General features: G+C 34.5%; 1 protein-coding gene across 1 annotated transcript in view; it reads right to left on the reverse strand.

Moving 5' to 3' along the window:
• The window catches only part of dcma (decima), a 316,154-nt gene extending 297,036 nt beyond the window's left edge, over positions 1–19,118 (reverse strand). Inside the window, exon 1 of the mRNA XM_073966099.1 lies at positions 18,881–19,118. The gene's annotated coding sequence lies outside the window, so the exon portion shown is untranslated. The remainder of the gene's footprint in view (positions 1–18,880) is intronic.
• Between the last annotated feature and the right edge of the window lie 7,967 nt (positions 19,119–27,085).

The following is a 27,085-nucleotide window of genomic DNA, read 5'->3' on the forward strand; positions in this document are numbered from 1 at the left end:
GGTCCTAACCTGCACTTTTATGAAATTGGGTGTGAGAGGTATCCGAAGGAGTTGACATATATAGTCCATATTCTAACCTGATCTATATCTCGTAGAAATATTACGATGTCCAACGTATGGACCAAATCGGTTACTGCCTTCGAGAGTTATCGTGCGCACAATTTTAGGAAAAAGTTTTGAAATTTTGTGGGGGAGGTACCTAAAGGAGAGGACCGATAAGGCACATCTTAAAACTTGATTTCACTTTGAGCAAAATATTACGATCGCCAATTTGTGGATCGAATCGTGAGTTACCGCGCGCTCCATCCACAACACATGGTACCATAGCGAGTTTTAACAGCCATTTTCTCAGGGAGTATGGACTTGCCCCTGTAAAAACTTGCACCTTCGTAATGGGGGCAACGAACACAAGTTGTTACAACAAAAATCAAAAGGATTGGAGACGAGGTCTTAAACTGCACTTTTCGGAAATGTTAATGGGAGGTACCCGAAAGAGTGAACCGAAATAGTCCAATTAGAACTTTATCTATGTCTGGTAGAAATATTACGATGTGCAAAATATGAACCAAATCGTTTAGTCTCTTCGAGAGTTATCGTGAGCATAATTTTTGCGAAAAAATATTACAAAAGCTAAATTGTGGACCAAATCGGTTAATCCGTTCTAGAGTTATCGTGCACTCCAGCCAGCCAGACGGACGGGCATTGCTAAATCGACACCAAATTGTCTGAAACGGATTTTGTCCAAACATACTTAGGGGCTAAAACCATTATTTCGATGAGGACATTTTGCCCGTATAAAGGTTTATATGTTTTGGGAAAAATTCATGTAACACCGCGAAATATTTGTCGGAGACCCCCAATGTGGTATACCAATCTTCATATCTCGGCGAGATAAAGCGACTTTGAGATGTGTGTCCGTCCGTCCGTCCGTCCGTGTGTCCGTCTGTCCATTATAAATTGTAATCAAACTCCAGGCCGCAATTATGGACCAATCGTCACGAAATTTGGTATGGAGGTCGGTTTCACATCAGAATAGATCGCTATTTTAATTGGTGAAGATATTGAAATATTTAGCAGGTGAAATGGACCAAAAACATAATTGTTATCCGATTTTGTAGATGCTCTGTAGGTCGCAACAATAGTCAGATCGCCTTGAAATTTTAAATAAGGTAAGAGTATATGACAAAGAAGAAGCTTGCAATTTGAGATGGCGATCACATAATATTTAGAGGGTTAAATGGACCACAACTTTTGTGTGAAAATTGTGAAAATTTTTAATATACAGCTTATATCTTTGTTCCTGAAAGACATATTCATCCCCCGTGAGTTATACTTAAAAGACGATCCCTTGGCCTTTCCATTGATGTCAATTATGTTGATGTATGTGATCAGATAACAGAGTTGCAGCCAAACATATCCAGTTTTTTGTTTGTATTGTAATCATAAACACGCTAGAGGTAGCATTTATAGCTCAATAGTCACGAAATTTAGCACGAGGTAAGAGTTTAGGTCGAAGAAGATGCATAACATTTTTGATGATGATCTGATATTATTTAGCGGGTGACATAGACCATTACTTTTGTATGAAAAATATCCAAATATTATTTTTGGTCCATATTTTAATTTCGGAGGGCATATACCGACAAAGTAGCCTACATGTGGAAAAATAACTACTGACCTTTCCCCTAATGAAAATTGTAATAATGGGTCTGCTACATAACGGGCCTACTGCGTAATATATAATGGGTTTTGTATAGAGAACCACAATTTCCTCCCATGCTACATGGGATTGTCTCTATCATGACAGAGAAATTTTCAGTTCAGTTGTCCAATTGGATTTTTATACAAATATTGCAGCATGGGATCGGCTCGCCACCTATTCTATTCTAGGATTTAGGATAAAGGGGATACGTACAAAATACAACCAAAGTTATATCTCATCGAAATAATGGTTTTGGACATCAAGTATGTTTGGACGAAATTCGTTAGAGTCGATTTGGACCTGTCCGTTTATCTGTCTTTCGTACTGTCTAGCTAGCTGGTGCTCACGATAACTTTCGAACAGATCTACCGTTTCAAACCAAATTTTATACTTCGTAATGTTTTGTATCGGTCCACACCTTCGGGTGCCTCCCACATAAAATTCGGAAAAGTGAAATTTACGAGTCCTCTCGAATAGTTTTGAATTTTTTCAGAAGATCGTTCTTCCGGCCCTTTCACGATGGTACGATGGCAGCAAGAAACCCAAGATAACTCTCAAGGGGATTTTCCGACTGGTCCAAACTTTGCACATCGTATTATTTCAACCAGTCACACAAAATTTGGGAAAAGTGCAGTTTGAGGACTCGTATCGGATCTATTTGATTTTTATTTTGAAGAAGGTTTTTTCACGCTCTAATTTTTCCGGGGTATGTCCATACTTCCTGCGATAATGGTCCAAAAGTTCCAAAAACCCCTGCCGGCTCAAACTAAAATTAGAAATCCGAAAAATAATTCTGAAACTTTTTTTAAAAATCAGAAGTTATCTTACTAAAATTGATTCGGTATAGCCCCATATTACGACACCTACAGATTCCACGTATTTGTGTTTGTTTCTTTTTTTTGGTTAGAGGCTGAGGGTATATCACCGTTAGCGCATCTGACGTATACTATTTTCTTTGGAGTGTAATTTAACATGAATAATTCTGAATAATTTTGGGATTTATAAATTTGTTTGCATGCAAATTATTTGAATTTCTATTCGTTATTAGTAGACAGCGGAATTTTATGCAACCCCTATTTTTGGTCCGATTAATGTCCTGAACCTAAACCGACAAATTTTAGTTGGAAAGTTTTTTGCCCCCAAGGAAGACTTAATACCCACTTTCAGCCATTTCGGCGTGATATTAAGGTCACAACCTTCAAAATATCGAAAACCGGGAGGTACCGTTCTATGGGGGCTATATGAAGACGTGGATCTATACCGACAAATTTTAGGTGGAAAGTTGTATACCTCCAACGTAGACAGAATGCCAACTTTCGGTCATTTCGATGGGATATTGAGGCCACAACCTTCAATATACTAGAAATCCGCAGGTACCGCTCTATGAGGGCTATATGAATACGTGGACCTATGCGAAGACTGGGCTTAATTCGTTTTATTTTGTATTAAAACGAGTTTCTGCCTAATCAGATTTTCTCTAGGACCCTCCTAACCGTATATGCATTTGCATAGGATTTCGCTGTCTAGTTATTATTTATTTCTACCGGTATAAAATATATTTTTGATATCACAATATATATTCACAATGAACTATTTTCGAAATACCCTGAAAAGCACACAAAATTACGTGCATTATCAATCATATGTGAGGTACAAGTGTTCAATTTTTGGACGATAGATCTTCAATAAACTCACAATTTTCTCAAATATCAAATATCAGAGACATAGCAAATTGCTTGTATATATATTTATTTTAGGTGCATTCTGAAAAGGAACCTGACATTCAAAGACAATTTGAAGATGTAGCAGCAGGAGCTAATCAATGTGAATTTTCTAATTTTTGATTATTTTTTAGAAATGTATAATTTATATAATTGTTCCACAAACATCCCAGTAGGGACAAGGTTGTGGTGTAGGGTATCACATGGTCGGCTCCGTCCGACTATAGCCTTTGCTTACTTGTTTTTCTTTTATACCCGTGTGAAACATTTCTTATTTTACCAAAACAATACAAAATTAAATTTTTTACATTGGTTTTGTTGTTTTATTTAGGAATTTATCTTAAACATCGTAGTAATCGTCCGAATCCCATTACCACATAGGACTAAAAATTTTTGTAATTGAACGAAGTTTGATACAAAAATAATTAAAGAAAATCGAAGGGGTCGAACATCTTTAAAAATTGATTTTAAATATTAAATCGCGAAAATATCATTCAAGCCCACTGTGCAATTTTTTTTGCTATCACCATAGCAAAAAATAAAGGAAATCAAAAACCTCATCTTGAAAAAGTGTCCGATTTCACTCAGAAACCCCCATATATAAAATTGAAATTTGTTTGTCTGTTTGTTGGTTTGTTTGTTGGTTTGTTTGTGCCTTATAGACTCGAAAACCGCTGAACAGATCTTACTGTAAATTTTAGGGTACATTGCTACATGGCCTGGAATGAAAATAGGCTACATCATTTTTTGAAATTTCGCATTGATCTGGAGTTATAAAATCAAAACCGGAGGTACCTCCAAAAAATTTAGATTTTGTATGCAAATATCTTTAGAACTGTTACAGATACAATCTCCAATTTTTTTTGTGTGACGGAATTTGATGCAGAAATAAATTTACCAAATAATTTTCAAATCGGTTCAGATTTGGATATACACTACCGCTCACTTGAATAGAACCCCCCTGCAAAATTTTTTTCAGCCTCCATTTTTTCCGAATTATACAAGATATGAAATTTTTAAGTTTTATTATATTTTGCTTCATGTGTTTGGAGTAAACATAGTCATTCATTTGCATTCAAATCCAATTTTTATAAGAATTATGCAAGGAAAACAAAATAAAGTAAAAAATTGAAGTAAAAAAATTGGCTCATTTGAATAGAACCCCCCTTTAAAACTTGGGAATACAGAAAGATTGTAGTAGAATATCGATGCATATTTACTCTATATTGAAAACGAAGTACTTTCAGTAATATTCAGTAAAAGTAAATCCCTCCTGAATAAGGATACACCCGTATATCCTGCTTTGGCAAGGATTCTTGAAATATTCGGGTGTAATTCCCAACAAAGCTTGCTTTTTTTCATTCAAGAAGTTTATTTTTGGAAGATTGCTGTCTCCTTTAGTCGTATATTTTACGCATAAATCATTCCCATACATTTTAGAGAATATTTACCACTGTAGAATATGGCGGATCCGCAAGGATTTTCGCATTACTTTTCAAAATTTTAAGTTGTTATGACTCGAAGTGTACAAAAGTTTATAAAATCGTGATGACATTTCCACACGGGATATCCAAAAATGTTACTCACTACTGGATATGTCTGTTTCAGAACTCCTTTATAAATTGCCGTACGCATTAAGGTGAAGTATATTGACGCTCATGTTCTTAATAATTAGTAATGCCTTCCAGCACCATAAAAGCACATTCATCGCTACAGAAACAATTTAGAAGATGGTATTCCATTCAATAGACGCGAAAAAAATAGTTCTATAGTTATGCAACTGTTTACTTAATAATGATAGTCCTTACTAATTATGAAGGACTTGGGCGTCAATTTCTTTCGCCCTAAATGCGCACGACAATTTACCAAGGAGTTCTGAAACAGACATATCCAGTAGTGAGTAACATTTGGATATCACGTGTGGAAATTTCATCACGATTTTATAAACGTTTGTACACTTCGAGTCATAAAAACTTAAAATTTTGAAAAGAAATGCGGATGTCCTTGCGGGACCGCCATATTCTAGAGTGGAAAATATTCTCTAAAATGTATGGGAATGATTTATGCGTAAAATATACGACTAAAGGAGACAGCAATCTTCCAAAAATAAACTTGTTGAATTAAAACAGCAAGCTTTGTTGGGCATTACACCCGGTTATTTAAAGAATCCTTGCCAAAGCAGGATATACGGGTGTATCCTTAATCAGGAGGGATATACTTTTACTGAATATTACTGAAAGTACTTCGTTTTCAATATAGAGTAAATATGCATCGATATTCTACTACAATCTTTCTGTATTCCCAAGTTTTAAAGGGGGGTTCTATTCAAATGAGCCAATTTTTTAAATCAATTTTTGACTTTATTTGTTTTCCTTGCATAATTCTTATACAAATTGGATTTGAATACAAATGAATGACTAAGTTTACTCCAAACATATGAAGCAAAATATAATAAAACTTAATAATTTCATATCTTGTATAATTTGGAAAAAATGGAGGTTGAACAAAATTTTGCAGGGGGGTTCTATTCAAGTGAGCGGTAGTGTAGCTCCCACATTCATATATTTTCGGCCGATTTCCTGTATTTGCACCAAGCACGCTACATATGTCCAATTTCGCTGAAATTGGTCTAGAAATAAATGTGCCAAATTATATCGAAATCGGTTCAGATTTGATATAGCTCCCATATATATTTTCGGCCGATTTTCCGCATTTGATGCACCAAACACTGTATATATGTCCACTTTCGCTGACATTTGAAATGTGTAACGGAATTTGGTCTAGGCATAATTGTGCCGAATTATATCGAAATCGGTTCAGATTTGGATATAGATCCAATATATATTTTCGGCCGATTTTCCACATTTGATGCACCAAACTCGCTATATATGTTCAATTTCGCTGAAATTTGGAGGGTCTGACGGAATTTATTCTAGAAATAAATGTGCTAAATTATACAGAGATCGGTTCAGATTTGAATATAGCTCCCATATATATTTTCGGCTGATTTCCTGTATTTTATGCACCAAGCACGCTACATATGTCCAATTTCGCTGAAATTTGGAATGTGTTACAGAACTTGGTCTAGAAATAAATGTGCCAAATTATATCGAAATCGGTTCAGATTTGGATATAGCTCTTTATATATTTTCGGCCGATTTCCTGTATATTATGCACCAAACTCGCTATATATGTCCAATTTCCGTGAAATTTGGAATGCGTAACGGGATTTGGTCTAGACATAAATGTGCCAAATCATATCGAAATCAGTTCAGATTTGGATATTGATCCTATATGTATTTTCGGCCGATTTTCTATATTTGATGCTTCAAACACGCTATATGTGTCCAATGTCGCTAAATTTGAGATGTCTGACGGAATTTGTTCCCAAAATAAATGTGCCAAATTATATCGAGACCGGTTCAGATTTGGACACTCTACGTATGTCCAATTTCACTGAAATTTGGAAAGCGTGACGGAATTAGTTCTAGAAATAAATGGGACAAATTATATCGAGATCGGTTCATAGAGGAATATAGGTCCCATATGTATTTTCGGTCGATTATGTTTGAAACATACAAAAATGCCATAGTAGCTCCATAACAACCCTGAAGAGGTATATAACGCCTTCATATCTCCTATATTTATTCATTAAAATATTAAAAACGTTAATATAACAACAACAATACTCGTATGTAGCCTATGGTTATGAATTTTTTACAATTTCATATCCCTGTATCCTAGCTTCATGACTTTCTACATCAGATTACATAAAATCTTAATTATAATAAATTTGGATTTATCAGAATTATGGGCAATTTTCTGAAGTCAGTGTAAGCAGATATATAATTGAAAAAAAAAAAACTTTAGAGCCATATAAGATAACCACACTGACATAATATTTGTTTATCACTAATTTTCTTTAATTCTGAGGATCATCAAAATGTCGAAAACACTTTTTTGATAGATATAATTTAAAAAATAATAATAAATCTAAATTTTTTTGAAATTGGTTTGTGCATGACCTTTTTGGGTTGTGTTATCCAGCTTGGATTTTATTGCCCCATCTAAACATGGTTAAATATTGATTTTTGAAATCAATTCTAGGCTATATCTCTGAAACCTGTGTGAATCTTCAGGAATAAATGTTAGCTTTTTTTTTGAATGTTAGATTTTTTGTTTCATTCGACCTTTTCCATTTAATTTTGAAATAATAAGCTCGACAAACTTCTTATTATGGCAGGAATAAAATATTTGTAGAAATAATGAACTCGAAAAACTACACTTATTGCCCCAAATTGTATAAAATATCGAAAATTTCCATAATTTTTATACATTTCGCAGCATATCTCCAAAACCGTTAATTTGTTCTTAATGCTTTCTTTTGGAAAAAACATTCGCTTGAATGTGTATTATTACTCTTCGGAACAGCCCATTGTTGCACAATCCGCTATCACGTTGTTTTGAGTATATTTTTCAACGACGATTAAATAAATATGTCAATAATGTGGTGATATCCGAAAGAGATTAAAAGAGAATAAAAGATATGACGCAAAATACCGCTGAAACAACATGGAGTAAGCATTTCAGAGTTTCAGAATATTCTATAGAATTGCTGAGAACATTATTTGGAAGATTTTTTAAGGGTTACTTGGTTCAACTCCCAATTGTTTAGCTGATACTAAACAAAATTTTAGCAATTATGTAAAATTTTCTACATTTTATCGATTTTGATGCCTTAGTTTAGGACTACAATATGGCCAAAGACTGCAAGGCCAAATTTCTATTCGTTTCTGAGATAAATACCCGATACATGCGAAAAACTGTAGTTTTAGCCCGATTTAGATGAGGATATAAAATCCGAACTGGATCTTACAGGACAAACCCCTACTAGGGTTTGTGTAGCCTCAATATGTACTTTCAAAAAATGCATACTAGAAGTTGTTTGCATTTTCAGTGTTGCATAATGTTATTATCAGGCATAAGTTTAATCATTTGTACAAAGGGAAATCATTTTTGAGAAAAAATATTTTTTTTAATTTTCATACATTTTAAAAAAAAAAAAATTTAAATCGATTTGTGCTTTAATTTTTTTTATTTCAATGGAAAAGGCAAATTTTCACTCATTTTTGCCAAAAATTGTCGAAAAGTCATAGCCCTAATGTACCTATTATTAGTCGAAGTTATATCATATTTTGGCTATATACAACCACAAGGATGCAGCTTCCATCGTCGATACTGTATCATAAATGACACAACAATAGCAAAGTCTGTTCTTGCTCCTTTTGTTGCATATTCCGTATAACATAGTCGACAAACTTAATTTGCCCGAAGTCAAGTACGCAAGTGGCAAAAAGACAAACAGGTTTTGGTTTTTGTTGACTGACAAGAACATTTATCGTAGCGTTTTGTTGATTGTGCATTTTTCTCTTGTTTATGCAATAGTTTGGGGCTATTTTTTTAAAGTTTGGGGTTTTACATTGAATGAAACTATATTTGGAACATACGAACAACATATAGAAATATATGCGCAGTTCAGAATCTGCAAGAATCTATTGTTTTTGAAATTTTTTCATGTTGCACCAGCTCACATTGGGGCAAGATTCCAAAAAAAAAAAACAAACGGAGATTAATTCATCGAAGCATTTGAGTGATAAAATGTTAATATTTTTCGAATGTTTACACCTCAATCAATATAACGGAACACAGTTTTGGTGCAAATTAAGGGTTTGGAGATGTATATTCGAAGCCCTCATAAATGGGTATTATAAAAACTATGAAGTATTTTTACGGTTTTGTCTACATTTCTTATTTGATTAATCTAAAATCGTCCAATATTATAAATTATTGGTTAAGCTAATATTTAGCAAAAATATATAAAGTTAGGTCAATATATTCGTGTGGTATACCAATCTTCATATCTCGACGAGATAAAGCGATTTTGAGATCTGTGTCCGTCCGTCTGTCTATTATATATTGTAATCAAACTCCAGGCCGCATTTATGGACCGATCATCACGAAATTTTGCATGGAGGTCGGGTTCAGACCAGAATTGACACCTATTGTCATTGGTGATGATCGTGAAATATTTAGCGGGTGAAATGGACCAAAAAGAAAATTTTTATCCCATTTTTAGCAGCTAAGGTAAGAGTATATAACAAAGAAGATGCTTGCAATTTGAGATAGCGATCAGATAATATTTAGAGGGTTAAATGGACCACAACTTTTGTGTGAAAATTGTGAAAATTTTTAATATACAAGTTATATATATATATATATATATATATATATATATATATATATATCACCAATATTTTTGAAAATTTAACATAGCTGAAGCCAAGGTTTACCCTTTTAGAACACGCGACTCGTGATTGTATATTGTACAAATTAAATACTTTTGGATAAAATGAAATGTTTTTGGGCGTGGCAAAAAATATTGGCTTTAAAAGATAATTTGCGTGGAAGCTGTGGCTATATTTATGTTAAAAAATTTGTAAAAATGGGTTGAAGCCACCATGTCTTTTTTTGTTATCTCTCGATTTGTGAGTAAACCACACTTCCCTCGAGTTTCATGTCAAAGTAAAAGCAGAAGCAAACTAAATAAGGATCATCTCACTAATGTATTACTATTCAAAATTTCGTCTGCTTCTACCATTAAATGATGCTGACATTTTGAAGCCAGATTTACAGTGTTTTTTGAAATTTTCTTCTAATTTCATTCCGCAAACAGGTTTTTCAAAAAATCGTATATAGGATTGAAGAACTCGCGATTCTGAGTTATTTGATACGAATATTGTGAATGTAGTCTGCACAGCTTCATAGAAATCCGCATACAAATGCGAACATTTTGTGCGAACAATTTTCTAAAAATCATATTTTTCGGGCCTAATTTTTACAATTGTCACTCGATTTACTCGTACTTGATTGCACATTTTAGTTTTTCACGTTCCGGGTCTTATAAATCATTCCCCGTAAAAATCCATCTACTAAAACGCGAGTTACAAGAAATTCCAAAGTAGAAAAAGCATCTAAAATTATTTTTGGAAATATCGCGTATTTTATCGCGTTATCTACGGTTCGTTTCAGGGTTTCGGAGTCGAGGTATTTTTGGCTCGACTCCGACTCCGACTCCAGGCGAGTTTTTTTCACGACTCCGACTCCGACTCAGACTCCGGGTCGACTCCGAGAGTGAATTCCTATACCACTAAAAATGAATAAAATGTGCACAAATTTTTAACTTTTTCCTATATTTTGGCCTATATAGGCTAATGTGTTAGTTTTTCCTTACTTGTTCATTAGAAAGGGCATTGGTTCGAATACATTCGAACATATCAATACTGTTTCTGCCGAATCTTACATTGAAAAATAGCAAAGTTAGAAAGTTTTTGTCGGTTTTCATTTTTTTGCACGAGTATATTCTGGACGGATTTCTTCCGCGTGAGAAAATCTTTAAGCCTCCAAAATATTTGAAAATGTTGGGGCAATACAAATCGTAAGGACTACATGCAATAAAAACTATAAGCAATTTACGATTTAGTGTGCTTAGCTCAATAAAAGCCATTTTCCATGATTTTTTTTCCAAGAAAACTACGTAACTTTTTGGCAGATTTTTTTTCATCTGAAAGAGAAAAATATTACGAAGGTTTGAGGTCGTCTACGAAAATTTTTTTTCATTAAAGCATTTTGCGGTGCCAACTCTATCTCGAAAACTAATAAACCAATTGTCATATATTTTTGTGGCCGATTTCGAGAAAAACAAGGTTTATATGCTGCATACAAAATAAAATAAATTGTTCCCATCCAACGCTCATACTGAGGCAATATTGTTCCGATCGACTTAAAAATTTGACCACATATTCTATGCTATTTATACTTTCTACCTTTTTCTGAAATTTATAAATAGGGATCACCCCTTAAACTAAAATTCAGCGCTCACATTTTGAACTTTGTTGTGGAGTGGATAATTTTATTGAAATATTTGAGATATATTGTGTATACCACTCAGCACGAAGGCAGATGGATGTTTTCTGGAACTGAAAAATTAGCAAACGATGAGATTTCGTGCATGAAAATATAGTACAAAAATGTTGCTAGGAAAATTTTATGTAGTGTCGCTTCACTAGGACAAGAAATCGATGTTGTCATGTTTTTATTGTCCTTTATCACTTTTACCCGATCCTTTCTTATGAAAACTCTATGGTTATGTATATGCAATTGAATGTGCAAAAAACTCTGACAGATTCTGTTATTTGAATATCTACATCTAAAGCCCTCACTGAGTATTTAATGAATAGATGAAAGATTCGCCGTTTGTGAGGCTTCTGTTAACCAACAACGAATTTATGATGCCTAATTCAGAAGCGTAACCATCCGAATTTGATATATAGTTAAAAGATTATGCGAAATTTACCGAAATACATAAACATACGTTTTTTTAGAAAGTAACGGGTAAAACTGATAACGGACAATTAAAACGTGACAATATCGATTTCTTTGATATGGGAAACCTACATATAATTTTCGGTGGAACACTTTTGTAGAAAATTTCATTTTGTTTTACTTTATGAGTACAAGAACAAAAAGGACACGGAAGAAACTAAGCTAGAAGGACAGCATATTTGACATAAAGGTTCGTCATTTCATTTAGCTGAAAACATGTAATCTAAAAATGATGAAACAATATCTCCAGAGATATAAAGCTATTTTCTCAATGATTGATGAGGGTCAATCAAAAAAATCATTATGCCATGACTCAGAAATTTCAGCTATGGGATCATTTGTGGTTCTCAATTGGGGCTTTCATTCCCAAAAGGAATTTTCCTCCCCAAGATCTTAACTTCCGCTTTGTGTCACAGTGTATTCAGTAAGATTTCCCATAGAGACCACAATGTCTTTAATAGAAGACAATGATGACTTCTCATAAAAAACAAGATGAGAGTACCAATAGACTTTTGTGAGAAGACCAGTAAGACTTCTGACAAAAGAGGTTAAAGGTCCAATCTTAATTCGATTGATAGAACTTTACTATTGTTTGCAAAAATGTGAAGAATCAATTGGATCAACAAAATAGGGATGAATAGACTACACTTCAGAGGATATTAAATATCCTGTGAATTGTCCTTTAACATAGTATAATTTATAATTTGCATATATATTTTCTTTTACCTTTCTTTTAAAATAAATAATCATTTTAAAAAAATGTTCTTGTTCCAAATTTAAGGTTATATATCTATAACGTAGAAAAAAATTTTGCCCGGAGTCGGAGTCGAGTTATTTTTTTCGACTCAGACTCCGACTCCAGCAAAATTGCTCGACTCCGACTCGTAGACTCCGACTCCGACTCCGAAACCCTGGTTCGTTTCCTCTGCAATGAAACAACTAGTACAGCATCTTCGTTTTAGCGGAAACAGAGATTTGAAAACTTCACTGATAAGGGAGCTACATTCATTTTATCCCAAAAAATAGTGTGTGATGCTACATCCACGGTTCTTGATTTATCGCCTTGAATTAGATATATATCGATATAGATTTTCATGGTGAACACTGAAATCGGATGCGGACAAAAATTGTATGCACTTTGCGCAAATTAGCGATATTTTATAGGTTTTTTAATGCTAGGATGCAGCCGATGCTACATCTTAGCCTCCAATGTAAATTTCGAAAAATATATTTAAATTAAAAGATATGATCTTGCTGTACATGAAAATCACATGCGGACAAAATGATTTTGATAATTACGCGACTTACACGTATTTTAAAATTCATATAAATTAAAATGGTTTATTTGACCTCTGTTTCCATTTTATATGCTTTAAGATATATCCTCATCAACCCAATTACCTTCCCTAATAGGAAAGCTTTAATATGAATGTCAATAAAGCAAAATCCGTCTATTTTATTGGGAGATTTAAGCAAAATGAAGGAAGTATTCCTATAGATTTTTCCAATATTTTCTACTATATAATGCATGTAAAAAAATATTTTTTCAAACAAAAAATAATTTTTTTGACCAAAATATGTGCTTATTTTGGCTGTAACATCGAAACTAAAACACCAATCTGTATGATTGTAGTCTCATTTGATTCCCCGTGAAGTTTTGATCCACAACAAATTTTTATGTAATTTTATGACCACTAAATGGCCTCAATTTTGAAAAAAAAAGTTTACTTATATTCAATAATTTATCAATTTTATGTACATACCGCGAGTTCTGTGTAACATTTTGCAGGTATTATGCAATCTACTCGCTGAAGTCACTTCGAGAGAACTTTTTTGCAACAATTGTGCTCATTAAAATAATTAGCGTTTTTATAATATTTTCTTTTTTAAAAGCCGAAATAAAACCGCCATAACTTTTGTCCGCAACAACCAAAAATTGGCTCGCGACCAGATTCGTACTGGGAATTTTTTTCTTAACCTACATATCAAAAATCGTTGATGTAGCGCGAAAAATATTTATCAATTTTTTTGGAAATGGAATATGAAATAATTGACAATATTCGTGATATATATATATATATATATATATATATATATATATATATATATATATATATATATATTCTTGGAAGATACATTCCGCCCATGTAAATAACTTTTGGAAGGCCATTTCTTGACCTTTCCATTGATGCCAATTATGTTGATTTACGTGCTCAGATAACAGAGTTACAGCCTAATATATCCAGTTATTTGTTTGTAGTGTAATCAGAAGCACTCTAGAGGTCGCAATTATAAATCAACAGTCACGAGATTTTGCACGATGTAAGAGTTTAGGTCGAAGAACATGCCTACAATTTTTGGTGGTGATCTCGTATTATCTGGTGGGTTAAATGGACCATTACTTTTGTTTGAAAAATATAAAAAATTAAGTTTGGTCCATATTTTACTTTCTTGAGGGCACATACCAGCAAAGTAGCCTACATAGGAAAAAATAATCTACTGAACTTTTCCCTTGATGCTAATTGCAATAATGTGTTTCCTGGGTAACTAACGGGTCTACTGCCTATTATACTAATTACAATGCTACAAATTGTCTCTATCATGATAGAGAAATTCCCAGCATTATTGCAAATTACGTGGAGCCCTGCCATATTAATTGTCCAATTGAATTTTTATACATACGGTCGCTTCGCCATCTTTTTTCATGATTTTCAAGTTTTTTTAAATATGAATACTTTTGGGAGTCATCAATTTGTTTGCATGCAAATTATTTGATTTTCTACTCATTATTAGTTGTTTTTTACCGGTTAAAATATATTTTTGGTATCACAATATATATCCACAATGAACTCTTTTCGAAATACCCTAAAAATCACAAAATCGCGTGTTTTTCCAAGCATATGTATTGTACAAGTGCAATTTTTTGGAACTCTTATTAGAAATGTATTATGATATACATAATTGTTCCACAAACATCCCATTAGGGACAAGGGAGGCTTCTCTCTTATGAATGAGTGCACCCCGATTCATACTAGCTCAATGATAAAGGATAGACTGCTTATTGCCGAGTCCGAACGAAGTGTCCTAAGACACCGCATGTAGAGGAGTTTTTCACGGCTGAAAATGTCACCATCATTACTGAGGGTTATTTTGCCACCGTTGAAAATTTCATGTGTCCTAGCCTAGGAAACGATCCCGGGCATTCAGCGTGAAAGGCGGGTGTGTCAAAACATGGAAATATTTTATTTTTTTCTTTGATTTTTGACGAATCGACTTCGGACACATCTAATATGCTCAAAGCAAAAAAAAAAATCATTACGTATCTTCGTTTCTAATATTATTCCATAGAGTGGAGCTACATTTCAACTTCACATTCGCCTTGCACGCAGAATGTCGGGGGTTCGATTCCCCGGCGAGGTAAAATCAAACTTTCAACGGAAGCAAAATACACCTCAGTAATGTTGGGGACATTTTCTTAGTGTTTCAGTCATATAAAACTTTTCCAAAAGTGGTGTCTTAGGACGCGCCGTTCGGACTCGGCGATAAACTGTAGGTCCCAAGCTTAATGTGATAAATGCGGCTGAATCGACAAAGTTATTTCTTACAATAAGCTTATTTGTTCCATTAAGGAATTTTTTTCCCAGGGGCAGTGGTGTAGGGTATCACATGGTCGGCCCCGTCCGACTATAACCATTGCTTACTTGTTAAACATCATCTCAATATATTCTTGTTTTGGAATGTCCTCCATATAAAATATCCCGCTACTTTTTTAACTGTAAATACTTTTCAATAAAAATGAAAAATAGATACATTTTAAATTAATTTTTAATATGTTTCTAAACTTCTTTTGCCGTAAATATATTTTTCTAAGATTCTGATATCTACCTGAAGTTGACGATTCCATTTTAAAATGGCCACTTTTGATGGGTAAAATAATATTACACCTTATACACCAAAAAATTTAAAATTTTATGGTGCTCTTCAAATTATTAAAATTCTGTAGCTTTAACACAGTGTACATGTAAAATTAAACAATATATGTATGATCTTGACATTTTGGTTAGAGACTTAGAATTGTGTACAATGTAACGACAGTTATACCAAAAAGCGAATTTAATTTTTTTAATTATTCTACATTTTTTGCGATTTCACTCCTTGTGCATCGCTATCACTTCATATAAATCATTATCATCACATTGTCTTATGTAGGGTGAAGACAGACATTAAGCCAAAATACGACATACTGTACAACAATAACAGAGAAAATTAGACAAAAAAAACCCAAACTGCAAAAATTTGACCGAAGGCTATTTCCACCATTTTGGACATAACTCAAAATGCGCAAGCAATACGCAACTATTGTTTACGCAATATCAAAGACAACAATCAAGATAAAAATTCAAAAAAATTTTTCACGACCTTCTCGACACTCTTTTTGTTATACTCCAATACATTTCAAAATTATGCAAAATCTGGACATATTTTGACGACTTTCTAAACAGATTTCTATAACAATTTTGCTAAAACAATTTTATTCTAAAATGTTGACAACTTCATCAGTTTGATATATCCATTCTAAAAATCGCAATTTTATATAATAAATACTACCTTATCACGGTTTAAAATCACCCAAATTTATGTTTTTTCACACGATGACAAAAACTTGAAAGATTTCTCAACTTTAACACAGTGCAACAAGAAAAGTAAACAACAGACGACATTGCTATTTTGGATACTGAGATAGAATTTTGTACCCTTTAAGAAAAATATGTTTTGATTTTTCAATTAAGCGCCGTTTTTTTTTTTTTTTTTTTTTTTTAATTTGGCCCCTTTGTGCAGCTGTTCGGATTCAAGGATAAAATGGAGAAAAGCTAAGTTTTCATCGACTTTGGATCTAATAATTTCTTCGCACTGGTACAATTTTTTCGCGGGCTAGTCATGCCGCCTTCGATATTTGCCCAAACGATCTGAAAAACCTGTCTATACCAACATAATTGGCTGAAATTTAACACATTTTTCTTCCAAATGTACATCAAGTTACAAGAGGGTCTGTATCGTACGAATTATCCATGTACCTCCCTCAAAAAAAAAAAAACAATATTTTCGCTTAAGTGAAGTTTAAGGTCTGTGAAAGGAACCTTTTTTAAATTTTTACAGAAAGTACTCTTTGTCGTCCTGTACACAGCGATATTATGTCTTTCGTGGGCTATTCCAGGCTTCCAGACTAAATAGTCCAAAGCCCTTAACTCTACCGTGACTAACATAAATGCCTTGTGGGCAGCATAACTAACGACATGAATGACTAGCAAAATAAGATCCTCTTCCATAATCCAATATGCCAGATCATTCTTTAAGGTTTCTACTCCACAAAATCCCATCACTCAAAATCAAATCAAACGTAATTTTCGATATTTTTGGGAAAGTTAATACTTGAAAAAGTTCATATTTCATACGAAGAAATGAAAAACTAATTGATTGAAAGTCAAATGAAAACGAGGCTTTCAGAGAGGCCGAGATTTCCGTTCAGGTGCGCCTGAACCAACTTTAAATGGAAGGTGCTTACACCTTGGAAACTTTTGAGGATTCTGAAACTACAATGTTCATAGATGAGAAAAATCACAATAACAAAAAAATCGCAGGAGCGCTTTTTAAATAAAGTTCACATTTTTAGAATTCGTTTAGCTATTCACGAATTTGCTTAGAAATCGCAAGTTCTATCGATACGGGACTAAAGAAAATTTTGTAGCAGTGAATATTTTCTACAAGTTCAAATTCTACTAGAAGTTCAAATTGGGAAAATGCACTGACTGTACCTCCTCCTTATAAAAAAATTTACAGCATTTTCACAGCTATAAGATTTTCTCTAGCCCCATTTCGATAAGACTTGCCATTTTCAAGCAAAATCGTGAAAACCTAACAAAAAACCTAAAAATGTGACCTTAACTTCTATATCTCAAAATAGTAAAACCTAAGAAAAAATTATAAAGGTCAATCCTTTAGAGAATTTTCACAGCTTCATTATTTTCTTTAGCCCTATTTCGATAGGGCTAGATGAATTCCTGAAGCTATTTTTTCTTGTTGTTGGATTCTTCTTATCTATGAACATTCATGTTTCAGAATCCGCAAAAACTTCCCAGGTGTAAGAGGTTTTAATTTAAAGTTAGTTAAGGCACACAGTAGATAACATTGTTTTGTAGGGACATAATACATGTTTTTGTACTTTTTATAAATATCTACTTTGAAATTGTTAATGTATTTTCATCAAGTTAGCTTTTGAATAATTATATTGAATTTTTCATATTTGTTCATTATTAATTTTTATGTCATTCGATAAAAACTTATTATTAAATAAACACGTTTCTACAAAATATAAATCGTGTCCCTACATCTGGCGATCCTGCCAGGAGCATATAGAAGAACAATTTTTATAAGGATTCTCTTTCTCGATTCCTTATTGTTGAACAAGATTTTATAATTGGATTCAAGAGCCTGAACTTTTACGGGCATGGAAGCTTTTGAAACAAGATATTACCGGAAATTTAAATTACGCGCTCAGATTCAATTCAAGAACCAGAACTATTGAGAGCTTCAAAGACATCAATCAAATATAAAGGAAGATTATTGTTGCAGCTATGGTGGGTTTCCATGAAAAAGAATAATTTGTACGAGTCAAGGAATCCAGAAGAAAATGCAACATCCACGCTAAGCTCTTTTCGTGACCACAGACTAATACGAGTCAAATCAAGCAGCTGAAAATTTATTTTGTTTAAGACCAATCCCTTGGATTTCAAGTTAATTCAATGAAATTTATATTACACATTAAATATCCTGGATCTTGTGGATTGCTGTAAGTCTCGTAATTCATAGAGAGGTAACGAAAAAAATTGTTGCAATCATATTTTTTTGCGTTAATTATATATTTAAGTTATTTATATAAAATCTATCTCACTGTCAATATCCGTCAATTGTAAATAATAGTTTAATTATATACTTTTACATTTTACTGTAAACTCACCTTCCACTATGAGTCACTCAGATCCAAATAGTAATGACTCGTCCAGCCGGCTGGGCGCAAGCGCAAACAATGTATGCTCAGATTCAGGTACCACGTCTTCAAGCAATATTGAAATAGCAGCAGCTTCTGTAAAGCTACCTCAATTCTGGACCAATTGTCCAGACGCCTGGTTCGTGCATGCGGAAATGCAATTTGCAATAAAGGGTATAACATTATCAAATACTAAGTATGAGTACATAGTCACAGCCTTATCACAAGATGTTATAATGAGTGTTCTCGACTTTATTCAGTCTCCACCACAAGGAGATAAATATGAAAACTTAAAGCGTATTTTAATTGATCGTCATACAATCAGTGAAAATAAGAAATTGGATTTATTATTGTCAAATTCAGAGATAGGTGATCGCAAACCATCTGAATTTTATCGCTCCTTACTTTTGCTGGCAGGAAATAATTTAAGTAAGGATATTTTAAAGCAACTCTGGATAAAGAAATTGCCTAGAAAGCTGGCCGTTTCATTGACTAGCTCGGGAGTTACTGACATATCGGAACTGATAAAATTAGCAGATAAAATATGGGATGTCTTACAGGAAGATGAAGTCGCAAGTGTCGTAACTTCCGGAAAAGCAGGTAACGAATTTGAAAGGATAGTAGACAACTTAACGCAAATGACAAGCAGTTTGTGTGAGGAATTTAAGAATATCTCTGCGGAAATGGGTTCAATTAGAAGAGAACTAAATGATTATCGAACACATAATGACCGCAGATTTTTGAGAAAGAGATCGCAATCCCGACCAAGATCTGATAGTAGAGATTGGCTTTGTAAGTTTCACTATAGGTTTGGGGAGAACGCTAAAAAATGTGAAGAGCCGTGTTCATTTGCACGCAGCAGACAACCACAGAAAAAATAGTTACTCCAGCTGTTAGGGCGACAAACAGCGGCGAGCAAATATCTACACGTCGCCTTTTTGTTTACGATAAAACAAACAAAACTAAATATTTAATTGATAGTGGCGCAGATATTTCGGTTCTGCCGGTTTCTAAGTTTAAGAATGAACAAGTAAAAAGTCGCTAAGTTCGGCCGGGCCGAACTTTTTATACCCTCCACCATAAAATAGTCTTAATTAAAATAGAATAATTAGAGCCCTTTTACAATTTTAGGTGGAACAACTTTTCGACAATGATTAGACTCCTACTGCCTCCCACTATTGCTTAAATTACACTGTGAACACAAATGTTGGGACAGAGATAATTCCTTTTGGAGATGAAAGCCCTTGGTGTGTGTATATTAAAAACCCCGAAGGACAGATGCACCGTGATTCGAACTTCCGCGTTATGGCGTGATGAAGTTTTTGCAAGAGACCCTGTAAGCCATCCTGAATTAGCATTATATCTTTGTTTGTTGTTTTTGTAGAGCACTTAAGCAACAGTGAACAAAGATATAACGCTAATTCCTGATGGCCCACAGGGTCTCTAACAAAAATTTCATCACGCCATAACGCGGAAGTTCGACTCACGGCGGATCTGTCCTCCGGGGTTCATAATATACTCACCAAGGCCTTTCTTCCCCAAGAGGAATTTTCCGTGCCCCAGACTTTCACCTCCATTTTGTTGCACAGTGTTATCTGATCTAATCTAAAAAATGTGTTCCGCTAGGGAAAAGGTACCACCTACGGGGCTATATCAAAGAGTCAACCTAACTTTAAATTTTTTGGTGGAAAAGTTTTATAGCTGCAGGGAACTTCAAGAGTCAAATTGAGGGTAGTTTCATCAAAACAATGTAGACCCTCAAAAATGGACCCATGTGGACGAATTTTAGTGAAGAAATTTCGTGACCACTGAAAATTCCCGAAAATCGGGAGGTACAGTTATATGGGGGGATATACAAAACATGGACCTATATTGACGATTATTTTTGAATAGACAAAATTGTACCTAAAATTCTCAAAATACCGATCATTGCAGCTAGTTCGGTTAAAAATTGCAGCTAAAATTCTTAGAATACCGTAAATGGGGAGATACCGTTATATGGGGGCTATACCAAAACATGGACCTATGTAGACGATGTTTCATTGGAGATGTTTTATGACCACTGAGAACTTCAAATGTCAAATTACAGCTATTTCGGTTAAAAACTGTAGCTAAAATTCTCAAAATACCGAAAATTGGGAGGTACCGTTATATGGGGGCTATACCAAAACATGAACCTATGTTGACGATGTTTGGTGGAGAAATTTCATGACCACTGAGAACCTCAAATGTCAAATTGCAGATATTTCGGTTACAAATTGTGGTTAAAATTCTCAAAATACCGAAAATCGGGAGGTACCGTTATATGGGGGCTATACCAAAACATGGACCTATGTTGACGATGCTTGTTGGAGATATTTCATGACCACTGAGAACCTCAAATGGCAAATTACAGCTAGTTCGGTTAAAAATTGTAGCTCAAATTCTCAAAATACCGAAAATCGGGAGGTACCGTTATATGGGGGCTATACCAAAACATGGACCTATGTTGACGATGTTTCGTGGAGATATTTCATGACCACTGAGAACCCCAAATGTCAAATTTCAGATAGTTCGGTTAAAAATTGTGGCTAAAATTCTCAAAATACCGAAAATCGGGAGGTACCATTATATGGGGGCTATACCAAAACATTAACCTATGTTAACGATGTTTGGTGGAGATATTTCATGACCACTGAGAACCTCAAATGTCAAATTGCAGATATTTCGGTTACAAATTGTGGTTAAAATTCTCAAAATACCCAAAATCCGGAGGTACCGTTATATGGGGGCTATACCAAAACATGGACCTATGTTGACGATGCTTGGTGGAGATATTTCATGACCACTGAGAACCTCAAATGGCAAATTACAGCTAATTCGGTTAAAAATTGTAGCTAAAATTCTCAAAATACCGAAAATCGGGAGGTACCGTTATATGGGGGCTATACCAAAACATGGACCTATGTTGACGATGTTTCGTGGTGATATTTCATCACCACTGAGAACCTCAAATGTCAAATTGCAGATAGTTCGGCTAAAAAGTGTGGGTAAAATTCTCAAAATACCGAAAATCGGGAGGTACCGTTATATGGGGACTATACCAAAACATGGACCTATGCCCATTTCCTTTGGTATATAAGTTTGTTGATCACTAGGAACCCTAAATCCCAAATTATAGCTAGCTAGGTCTACAAATGAAGCGAAGAACGTCAAAATACCTCAAATCCGGAGGTACCGTTATATGGGGGCTATACCAAAAAGTGGACCGATATAGACCATCTTCGAACTTGACCTGCCTATGGAAAAAAGACCCTCGGGTGCAAAATTTCAGCACTCTATCTCAATTATTGCGGACGCTAGAGTGATTACAACAGACAGACAGACGGACATGGCTAGATCGTCTTAGAATTTTATCCTGATCAAGAATATATATGCTTTATATGGTCGCAAATGATTAGTTCGATGTGTTACAAACAGAACGACAAACTTAATATACCCTCCATACTATGGTGGAGGGTATAAAAACGGAAATCCGATTTAGTTTTAACCGCAGCAAATGGTACTTCGATTCCAACATACGGTAAAAAGCTATTAAATGTTGATTTAGGACTACGCCGTGACTTTCCATTCGTTTTTACAATAGCTAATATAGAGAAACATATAATTGGAGCCGATTTCTTACACAAATACGGTCTACTTATAGATGTTAAGAATCGTGCAATACTTGACCCTTTAACGAATGCTTTGACAAAAGTGATCGGTCAGTTGTGCGATGTAGCTTTACCTAAAATATTTGCTATCGAAAATCGTTACACAGAACTGTTGAGGAAGTATCCATCACTCATAACTGAACCAGACTATTCAGATCCAGTTAAGCATTCTACTGTGCATAGGTTAATAACTAATGGACCACTGCCATTTTCGAAACCCAGACGATTAGATCCAGTTAAATTCAAACTAGCGCGAAAAGAGTTCGAGTATATGGTTAAAACAGGCGTATGCAGGCCATCAAATTCAAGTGTTTGTTCGCCTTTACATTTAGTCCCTAAGAAAGACGGAGATGATTGGCGTCCTTGTGGAGATTTCAGACGGTTGAATTGTGTAACAGAACCTGATAGGTATCCCTTGCCACGTATTCAAGACTTCAACATGAATATGAAAGGAAAAAGTGTATTTTCAAAAATTGACCTGGTGCGCGCTTACCACCAGATTCCGATGGCAGACAAAGATCATCCTTAAAACCGCTATCACCACTCCTTTCGGAATGTACGAATTTACACGAATGCCATTTGGCCTTCGGAATTCTGCACAAACCTTCCAAAGATTCATAAATGAAGTACTTGGTGATTTCGATTTCGTTTTTGTATACATTGACGATGTACTCATTGCTAGCGAAACGGAGAAGGAGCATTTAATACATTTGGATAAAGTTTTCAAAAGATTAGTTGAATATGGTCTGAATATTAAACCAGGGAAATGTACGTTTGAAGTTTCAAATGTAGATTTTCTTGGCCACAACATATCAGCAACGGGAATTAAGCCATCAGAATCAAAAGTTTCAGCAATTCGCGACTTTGAGCGACCAACTACATTAAAGAAAATTAATAAATTTATGGGAATGGTGAATTATTACCATAGATATATACCAAAATTAGCTGAGATGGCCTCTCCTATAAATAGAATGATCGGACAGGCGCTAGAGAAAAAGCAAAAGCTTTTAGAATGGACTGAAGAAGCTACACTGGCTTTTGGACTACTGAAGGGAAGTTTCGCGACAAAGGTACTTTTACATCATTTTGACAAAGATGCAAAGCTGACCCTCACAGTGGATGCATCTGGTGTAGCAATAGGTGGAGTACTACAGCAGGTTAGAGGAAACAGAGTAGAACCTTTAGCTTTCTTTTCGAAAAAACTTAGTCCATCCGAGTGCCAGTACAGTGCGTTTGATCGCGAGCTGTTAGCAATATATATGAATATAAAACATTTTCGACATATGTTAGAGGGTAGGCAGTTCACAGTCTTTACGGATCATAAACCGCTGGTTTCTGCACTGAATTCGAAAACTGAAAGTAGTCCAAGACAGACCAGACATCTTGAGTTTATATCACAATTTACCAGTGACATTCGATACGTGAAAGGAGAGTCAAATTTGGTTGCGGATACGCTTTCCAGGTTCTTTGAAGTTGAAGCAATTGCAAATAGCGATTTAAATTTAAAAAGGTTATATGCGGAGCAGGGAAAGGACAACGAACTCAACGACATTTAGCTTGATAGGAATAATCATCTCAATCTGAAAGCCATCGAAATAGATTTTTTGAATATACATTTGAGGTGTGAAACTTCGATGCGAACTCCCAGGCCATATGTTCCTGCTAACATGCGTAAAGAAGTTTTTGATCAAATGCACGGTTTGTCACATCCTGGAATAAGAGCTACAAGGAAATTGATATCGAGTAGGTATTTTTGGCCAAACATGAACAAAGAAATTAACACTTGGGCTAAGACTTGTTTAGGTTGCCAAAAGGCAAAGATTACTCGGCATACTAAATCACCTATTGAACAAATAGAAATTCTTAAAGGCAGGTTTGAACATATCCATATTGACATTGTTGGTCCCTTGCCACCATCTAACGGGCATCAGTATATACTAACAGTTATTGACATGTATACACGTTGGCCAGAAGCCTATCCTTTAAGGGACATAATGTCCGCAACGGTTGCGAAGACATTTTTAATAACTATATAAGCCGTTTTGGAGTACCAGTAAGAATAACTAGTGATCAGGGAGCACAATTCACTTCTAAACTTTTCTCAGAATTGATGCATTTATTAGGAAGTCATAGAATACAAACTACGGCGTACCATCCACAAGCTAATGGTATGGTAGAAAGGTTCCATAGACAGTTGAAAGCATCCATAATGGCAAGAGAAAATTCTCAAAATTGGTACGAAACATTACCGATTTTATTGCTTGGTCTGCGGTCCACTTTTAAGGAGAATTTGAAAGCTACTCCGGCAGAAATGGTTTATGGGCAAAATTTACGGTTGCCAGGTGAAATGGTGGCGCAGAGCTCGCAGGAAGTATCTTCTGATTGTATGGCTAAATTAAAAGAGAGATTTAAGGAAACACATTCAAATGTGTCACATCATACGAATGTAGGTGATAATGTTTATATTCCCAAAGATTTAAAAAGTTGCAAATACGTATTGGTTCGTGTGGAACAAAAAAGATCATTGCAATCCCCATACGAAGGCCCGTATAGGATTATTGAAAAGAATAAGAAATATTTCGTAATTGAAAAAAACGGAGAACTATTTCAATAGATCGGCTCAAACCTGCATTCGTGGAAGCGTCTGATTCTGAGAAAAAGGACTCGAATAAAAACGAACGTAAACGGGTAACATTTAATTTATTGAACATAGATTCTCCTGGAGGGGGAGTATTGTAGAGACATAATACATGTTTTTGTACTTTTTATAAATATCTACTTTGAAATTGTTAATGTATTTTCATCAAGTTAGCTTTTGAATAATTATATTGAATTTTCCATATTTGTTCATTATCAATTTTTATGTCATTCGATAAAAACTTATTATTAAATAAACACGTTTCTACAAAATATAAATCGTGTCCCTACAGTTTTATATGGAGGCGATACAGTCAGTGCATTGTCTCATTTTGAACTTCTATATCTCAAAAATGGTAAAATCTACGAAAATATTATAAAGGGCAATCTTGTAGAGAATTATCATTGCTACAAAATTTTTTAGACCAATTTCGATAGGACCTGCGGTCGTCAAGCAAAATCGTGAAAAGCTGAAAAAAAACCAAAAAAGCGGAACTTTGACCGCGATTTATTTAAAAAGCGCTTCGGCGATATTTTTGATTTTTCTCATCGATGAACATTATAGTTAATTACTTACTTAGCTGGCCCATTACAGAACATTTGTTCCATAGACCGAACTAAGAAAAGATCTCCAATTCTCTTTGTTTAGTGCTTCGATTTCTGGAATACCGCGCCTTGTCATCTCTCAATCCACTTGTTTGCGCCATCTATTCGTTGGTCTGCCAATTCTGCTTGCACCGCCATGTGGCTCGAATTTATACGCCTTTTTAGCGGATTAATCATCGCTCATTATTATTATATGGCCTAGCCAACGCAATCGCTGCATTTCGATACGTTTAACTATATTAATGTAGATGTATAGCAGATAAAAGCTCGTGGTTCATACGACGTCGATATTCACCGTCAACGTAGATTGCTCCGTAGATCTTTCGAAGAATTTTTCTCTCAAACACGCCAAGCACTGCTTTATCTGCTTGCGCAAGTACGCAGGCTTCGGAACCATACATTAGCACGGTTAGTATCAGTGTTTTGTAAAACGTTATTTTTATTTGACGAGATGTGGCTTTGTTTTTGAAGTGCTTACTTAAGCCAAAGTAGCATCTGTTGGCCAATACAATTCTTCTTTTTATTTCACAACTGATGTCGTTTGTTGTGTTTACGGCGGTGCCGAGGTATACGAAGTCTTTGACTACCTCAAAATGATAGGAACCAACTTCAACAGTTAGTCCGATCGTCCATTGAAATGCATTGCGCGTCAACACCATAAACTATATATCAAAAGCAAGGGCTGCTAATGATATTATATGTTATGGTTACAGACTGCGTTTGTTCAGAGACTAATAGTAAAATTTGATTTGGAACATTTCTTCTTTTGACACTATCGCCAAGAAGTGAAGTATTATTGGAGATTTTGACTCTGTACTGAAACATTCAAAATTAACATTTAAAATTTAAACAAGTAATTTCTACCTTTAATATATAAATTTCTAGTGTTATTTTCATAGAAACTATTATACCTAGATAAGTAGGATATTCAGAGGCTTGTACTAAAATTTTGTGCAGAAATGTTCTTCTTTTAGTACTATTTGTCTAAAACTAAGTTTCATGTTACTTTGATGCATCACTTCGAAAAATAAACGCAACAAATTTCTTAAAAAAATATTTTTGCGTTTCGTTAGCAAAATTGTTATAGGTATTTCATTGTTATATAATATAAATAAATATTTCATTTCTTCGATGACTTATAATAAAATTTAACGTCATCCACCTAGAATGGTGTTTTGTGGGATAACTTTGCATAAACATATATAAAGTATAGCATTAACCCTAAAACATGTTTTTGATG

The sequence above is a fragment of the Musca autumnalis genome, unplaced genomic scaffold (genome assembly GCF_047663935.1).
Source record: "Musca autumnalis isolate F117 unplaced genomic scaffold, ASM4766393v1 scaffold_2, whole genome shotgun sequence".
Classification (NCBI taxonomy): Eukaryota; Metazoa; Arthropoda; class Insecta; order Diptera; family Muscidae; genus Musca; species Musca autumnalis.